The following is a 7,782-nucleotide window of genomic DNA, read 5'->3' on the forward strand; positions in this document are numbered from 1 at the left end:
TGCTTTACAAGGGTTTCATGCCACACTATAATGTTTGGACGAGGCACGGAGAAATAGGGGTTATGATGGAAGACGGCGAAGAAGAAGAGTACGATGACAACTATGTGCCCCCTGAATACGGTGATGCTACTGAACATCAAGAGGAACCAGACGATGTGCACGATGATGCTGCAACGGGCGAAGCTGCTGAAGATCAAGAGGAACCAGGCGATGTGCCCGATGATGATGATCTTCGCCGGGTCATTGTGGATGCGAGGACGCAATGCGAAAGTCAAAAGGAGAAGCTGAAGTTCGATCGCATGTTAGAGGATCACAAAAAAGGGTTGTACCCCAATTGCGAAGATGGCAACACAAAGCTCGGTACCGTACTGGAATTGCTGCAGTGGAAGGCAGAGAATGCTGTGCCAGACAAAGGATTTGAGAAGCTACTGAAAATATTGAAGACGAAGCTTCCAAAGGATAACGAATTGCCCGATAGTACATACGCAGCAAAGAAGGTCGTATGCCCTCTAGGATTGGAGGTGCAGAAGATACATGCATGCCCTAATGACTGCATCCTCTACCGCGGTGCATACAAGGATCTGAACGCATGCCCGGTATGCGGTGCATTACGGTATAAGATCAGACGAGATGACCCTGGTGATGTTGACGGCGACCCCCCCAGGAAGAGGGTTCCTGCGAAGGTGATGTGGTATGCTCCTATAATACCACGGTTGAAACGTCTGTTCAGAAACGGAGAGCATGCCAAGTTGATGTGATGGCACAGTGAGGACCGTAAGAAAGACGGGAAGTTGAGAGCACCCACTGACGGGTCGCAGTGGAGAAAAATCGAGAGAAAGTACTGGGCTGAGTTTGCACGTGACCCAAGGAACGTATGGTTTGCTTTAAGCGCGGATGGCATTAATCCTTTCGGGGAGCAGAGCAGCAATCACAACACCTGGCCCGTGACTCTATGTATGTATAACCTTCCTCCTTGGATGTGCATGAAGCAGAAGTTCATTATGATGCCAGTTCTCATCCAAGACCCTAAGCAACCCGGCAACGACATTGATGTGTACCTAAGGCCATTAGTGGAAGAACTTTTACAGCTGTGGAATGGAAACGGTGTACGTACGTGGGATGAGCACAGACAGGAGGAATTTGACCTAAAGGCGTTGCTATTCGTGACCATCAACGATTGACCCGCTCCCAGTAACCTTTCAGGATAGACAAACAAGGGATACCACGCATGCACGCACTATTTACTTGACACCAAAAGTATATACCTGGGAAGCTGCAGGAAGAATGTGTACCTGGGCCATCGTCGATTTATTCCGACCAACCATCAATGTCGAAAGAAAGGCAAGCATTTCAAAGGCGAGGCAGATCACCAGAAGAAGCCCGCCATGCGTACCGGTGATCACATACTTGCTATGGTCAATGATTTACACGTAATCTTTGGAAAGGGTCCCGGCGCACTAGCTGTTCCGAATGACGCTTGGGGACACGCACCCATGTGGAAGAAGAAATCTATATTTTGGGACATACCCTACTGGAAAGACCTAGAGGTCCGCTCTTCAATTGACGTGATGCACGTGACGAAGAACCTTTGCATGAACCTCCTAGGCTTCTTGGGCGTGTATGGAAAGACAAAAGATACAGCTGAGGCACGAGAGGACCTGCAACATTTGCACGAAAAAGACGGCATGCCTCCAAAGCAGTATGAAGGTCCTGCCAGCTATGCTCTTACCAAAGAAGAGAAGGAAATCTTCTTTGAATGCCTGCTTAGTATGAAGGTCCTGACTGGCTTCTCGTCGAATATAAAGGGAATAATAAATATGCCAGAGAAAAAGTTCCAGAACCTAAAGTTGCATGACTGCCACATGTTTATGACGCAACTGGTTCCGGTTGCATTGAGGGGGCTTCTACCGGAAAACGTCCGATTAGCCATTGTGAAGCTATGTGCATTCCTCAATGCAATCTCTCAGAAGGTGATCGATCCAGAAATCATACCAAGGCTAAGGAGTGATGTGGTGCAATGTCTTGTCAGTTTCGAGCTGGTGTTCCCACCATCCTTCTTCAATATCATGACGCACGTCCTAGTTTATCTAGTCGACGAGATTGTCATTCTGGGCCCCGTATTTCTACACAATATGTACCCCTTTGAGAGGTTCATGGGAGTCCTAAAGAAATATGTCCGTAACCGCGCTAGGCCAGAAGGAAGCATCTCCATGGGCCATCAAACAGAGGATGTCATCGGGTTTTGTGTTGACTTCATTCCTGGCCTTAAGAAGATAGGTCTCCCTAAATCGCGGTATGAGGGGAGACTGGCTGGAAAAGGCACGCTTGGAAGGGACTCAATAATATGCAGGGACGGATATTCTTGGTCTCAAGCACACTACACAGTTCTACAGAACTCTACCTTGGTGACCCCGTATGTCGATGAACACAAGAACAGTCTGCGCTCCAAACACCCGGAGCAGTGCGACGACTGGATTACATGTGAACACATCAGGACTTTCAGCAGTTGGTTGGAAACACGTCTCAGAGGTGACAACACTGTTTGTGATGAGCTGTACTTGTTGTCCAAGGGACCATCTTCGACTGTTACGATTTGGAAAGGATACGAGATAAATGGGAATACATTTTACACGATTGACCAAGATCAAAAGAGCACCAACCAAAACAGCGGTGTCCACTTTGATGCAACAACCGAGAGGGGAAAGGACACGTATTATGGTTACATAGTGGACATATGGGAACTTGACTACGGACATGATTTTAAGGTTCCTTTGTTTAAGTGCAAATGGGTCAATCTGTCAGGAGGCGGGGTACAGGTAGACCCACAGTACGGAATGACAACAGTGGATCTGAAAAATCTTGGGTACACTGACGAACCGTTCGTCCTAGCCAATGATGTGGCACAGGTTATCTATGTGAAGGACATGTCTACCAGACCGAGAAAAAGAAAAGATAAGGAAGCGAATACATCATACGATGAGCCAAAGCGCCACATAGTTCTTTCAGGAAAAAGGGACATCGTGGGAGTGGAGGGCAAGACAGACATGTCTGAAGATTATGAAAAGTTTCATGAAATTCCTCCCTTCAAAGTCAAGGCTGACCCCAGCATCCTGATAAACGATGAAGATTATCCATGGTTACGGCGCAATAAGCAAATGACACAAGCGAAGAAAAAGTGAAGACTTTCTCCCGCAACTATTATGATGATACCATGCCAACTTTGTAACAGACGAGTATGATACCATTGTCCGTTTTGTACATGCACATGCTATGTGGGTGAAATTATGATACCATGCCAACTTTCAACTTTTTCAGAGTTCATTTGAAATGCTTTAATGTCTTATGGTTCGGCCCTCGTAATACCATTAATCCCGGTTCACTCCTTGTCAACTATGTTCTCACCAAGAACACTCTCAAGAGGGCAGCCACGTGGGCCATTGGTCCCGGTTCGTTTGGACCTTTTTTCTCTATAGGCGCATTTATGTTCATTTTTTTAGTAAAGTTAATCACAAACTTGTGATTCACACAAATTTCAAATAATTCAAATTTTAACTATTCAAATTTGAAAACTAATGGCACTAACAGAAAGTTTATAATGTTTCTAAAACTAAAAGCAAAAAGAATTAAAAGATAAAGCAAAAAACAAAAGAAAATAAATAATGCAAAAAACAAAAGAAAAAAACTAAAAAAACTGCCACCTATTGGGCCACCACGGCCTGAATACGACTAGAAACCCAACCTGGGCCAGGATTCAGGCCCGCAGAAGGCCCAATAGGCCCACAGCAGAATAGTGCGAGATTAGGCCCGAAAGCCTGCAGTTGAGAAGAGCTCGAGAGGGTGGGCGCAGCAGCGCTTATAAACCACTCTCGAGCCCTCTCAACTAGCGAGGTGGGACTAAACTTTGGCCGCGACGCAGGCAGCACAGGGGCCTTTGGTTCCGGTTGGTGGCACCAACCAGGACCAATACCCCACCTTTAGTCCCGGTTGGTGCCACCAACCGGGACCAAACGCCGCCGCTTCCCGCCCTTTGGGCTGCTGAAAAGAGGCCTTTGGTCCTGGTTGGTGGCACCAACCAGGACTAAAGGGGGCATTGGTCCCGGTTCGTGCCACGAACCGGGACAAATGCTCTTGCTATATATACAGCACTTAGCAGTTTTCGACCAAATCCCCAACTTCTCCCCCGACGCCCCCTGCTCCTCCTGGTCGCCGTCGCCGCTCGACGCCCCTGCTCCACCTTGCTGTCGCCGCCGCCACCGACGCCGTCAGGCTGCTCGCCTTCGCCGTCGCCGCCGCCACCCACGCCGTCAGGCTGCTCACCTTCGGCGTCGCCGTCGCCCCCTGTGAGCACATGCTCCCGCGCCCCTCTCGTCCCGTGCCCCTGCGCGGCCGCCGCGCGCCTCCCTGTCCTGCGCGGCCACTGCGCCGACGCCCCTGCCCTGCGCGGCCGCCACGCGCCGCCCCTGCCCTGCATTTTTCATAGCATTTTTTGTATATTTTTGTGTATATGTGTTTGTATGTGTATATATGTGTACATGTTCATAGTATTTTTTTTTCATAAGTGTATTTCTTTTTGTTCATTGCATTTCTTCATATATATAATGTATATATATGTATGTGGTAGCTATATGATGAATGGATGTGGCTATCTATGTATGAATATAATGTTCATAGCATTTTTTTATTTATATATGTTTTATAGTATATGTATTAATTTTTTATTTAGGTTGTTAGTAGATATCGATTTTAGGTTAGTGCATTTTAGGTTAGTGTAGAGGAAAAAGTAAAATAAGGAAAAGGAAGAAAAGAAGAAGAAGGAAGAAGGAAGAAGAAGAAGAAAAAGAAGGAGAGGAAAAAGGAAAATAAGAAGAGGAAGAAAGGAGAAGAAGAGGAGAGGAAGAAGAGGAGAAATAAATAAGAAGAGGAAAAAAGAAGAAAAAGAAGAGGAGAAGAAGAAAGGAATAGAGGAGAAGAAGAAAATATAGAATTTTCTATTTTTTCTTCTTCTCCTCTATTCCTTTCTTCTTCACCTCTTTTTTTCTTCTTTTTTTTCTTCTTTTTTTTCTTCGATCTTCTCCTCTGTCGTCGTCCATATACCCCTCCCGATAACTTCAACATGAGGGGCGGTCGATATATATACCCCCTCCCGGATAACTTCGACATGAGGGGCGACCGATATATATACCCCCCCTCGGCCCTCTCGCTCGACCAAAACTCTCGAGGACACCCAAACCCTAGAGAAAAAATGATGTTGATCTCCTACCCCCTCCCGTTGCGCCCCTACCCGACAAACTCTCTTGAGGCCATCCAAATTTACCAAGTTAAAAGAGCGTTGTCGTCGAGGCCACCCCAAACCCTTGAAGCGTTGTGTCGAGGCCACCCCAAACCCTTGAAGCTTTGTCTAGGCCACCCCAAACCCTAGTGAAGCAGCGTCGAGGCCACTAACATGATTCCTTATTGTGATTAGCTAGCTAGTTCTACGTTTGCCACTAATATATATCCATCTGTACCATGTTTGAATAATAATTGACATGTTGTAAATATTTGCAGAAACTATGGAGCACTCCCGAGACGAAGCAACAGAAGCGATGTTGGGGGAGATAATCGCAGAAGGAAGTGATGTCGTTGCGTCATTTTTCAATGACACCGATGGTCAGGAAGGACTGGGTGAAGAAGAGGGCTATGTTCATGATGGCTCCGGCCCATTAATGCCGGTACAAGAAGAGGGCTATGTTCATGATGGCTCCGGTGACCCAATGGAGGTACAAGAAGGAGACCGTGCTGACTGCTCTGGTGACCGAACCGAGTCCAGCCAGGTATATATATATTAGTTAAGCCCGTGCTGACTAGTTAAGTGATGCATTTATTGTTTTGGTATATGTACACATATTAATTAACTCTCGTCTTTCTTCCTTTTTCTAGCCCTCCGGATCGAGCACAACTTCAGTAAGGAGACGAGGCCCGAAGAAAAAGTTGAGCTCGGATGAAAAGTTTGAGATCACAGGAATCGCGCGCGACGGCGAACCGATTGAACCCATCCGGACAAAGAACGCATTTGCTGCTCAGTGCGGGGTTCTTGTTAGGGACAAGATCCCGATCAGCATCCACCAATGGTATAAGCCTAAGGAGGAAGACCCTCAGGTGTCTTATGTCAATGATATGCAGAAAGATGATCTTTGGACTGAGCTGAAGGCAAATTTCACCCTACAGCCAGAGGAGGATCCAGAGAAGCCAGTTAAAGAGCAATTAATCAAGTCTTGTGCTCTTAAAAAGATGGTAGGCCTATTCAGGAGGTGGAGGAAAGAGCTGAAAAAGTTTGTCGACAAAGAAGAGACACCAGAATTCATCGGCAAATATGAGAAGATCAGAGATCACTGGCCCGCATTTGTGGCCTACACGACATCGGAAAGGAGTAAGAAGATGTCGGCGACAAACAAGCAAAATGCTGCGAAGAAGAAGTTTCACCATCGCACGGGGTCAGGTGGCTACCTCAAAGCCCGGCCTAAGTGGTCCAAGGCTGAGAATGATCTGCTTGATAAAGGGATCGAACCGGAGACAATGAGATGGCCAGACCGTTGCCGGACTTGGTTCTTCGGGGCTGGCGGAACCTTGGACCATGTATCAGGGAAGTGCCGTCGAACGGACGAGCAACTGAAAACACCAGTCACAAGGCTTCAGCAGTATATCGATGCAGCGCAGCAAGGGACATTCGTGCCAGACAAGGAGAAGAACGAGCTCACAATGGCCCTCGGGAATCCTAAGCACCCTAGACGGACACGAGGCACGCCAGACTCTATTCCGTGGAAGGTTGGTTTTCCGGACACAGGGGGTTACAAAACCCACGAGAGGAGGAAGAAACTGGAGCAGAGCCAACTGCAGGCGTTGCACGAAAGGGTAATGGGGCTAGAGGAACGAGAAGCAGATCGCAACAAATGACCTGCCGAAGCTTCCCCCGAAGCTACCCCACCATCTCAGTGGAGAAGCAGCTTGGCTTCCACCGAGCTGCTTCAACCGAAGCATGTCTTGACGGCTCTTACCAGCTATCCTGTGGATGCTATCACGGAGGCTCAAAATTGCCACCTTATGACGCGATGGATGAATTTGAAGGTCAAGGCGGCTGTTGGCTCTGTTTATCCTATTGAACACGGCGCAACTTTTCACTGCCGGCCGATTCCAGAAGGATATGCTAGGGTGATGGTGGATGAAATAACGGAGGGATTTGAGGACCTCCAGCTTGACTACCCTACCGGTGAAGGGGAGACTAGGCTGGGTTCTGCTCTGAAGACTCCATGCCTATGGCGGAAGGAGCTCATCAACCTTCCGAACTGGACGCCTCCGCCTCGACTTCGGCCAAGGAGTTGGAAGGGGGATTCCTACAGGCAGTCGGCTCTGATACCAACTTGTGACGCCCCCGATTCAATCATACACTAATCATACACGCAAACGTGTACGATCAAGATCAGGGACTCACGGGAAGATATCACAACACAACTCTAAAACATAAATAAGTCATACAAGCATCATAATACAAGCCAGGGGCCTCGAGGGCTCGAATACAAGTGCTCGATCATAGACGAGTCAGTGGAAGCAACAATATATGAGTACAGACATAAGTAAACAAGTTTGCCTTAAGAAGGCTAGCACAAACTGGGATATAGATCGAAAGAGGCCTGGGATCCTCCTAACTACTCCTGGTCGTCATCCGCGGGCTGCACGTAGTAGTAGGCGCCTCCAGTGTAGTAGTCGTCATCGACGGTGGCGTCTGGCTCCTGGGCTCCATCGTCT

The sequence above is a fragment of the Triticum aestivum genome, chromosome 7B (genome assembly GCF_018294505.1).
Source record: "Triticum aestivum cultivar Chinese Spring chromosome 7B, IWGSC CS RefSeq v2.1, whole genome shotgun sequence".
NCBI lineage: Eukaryota > Viridiplantae > Streptophyta > Magnoliopsida > Poales > Poaceae > Triticum > Triticum aestivum.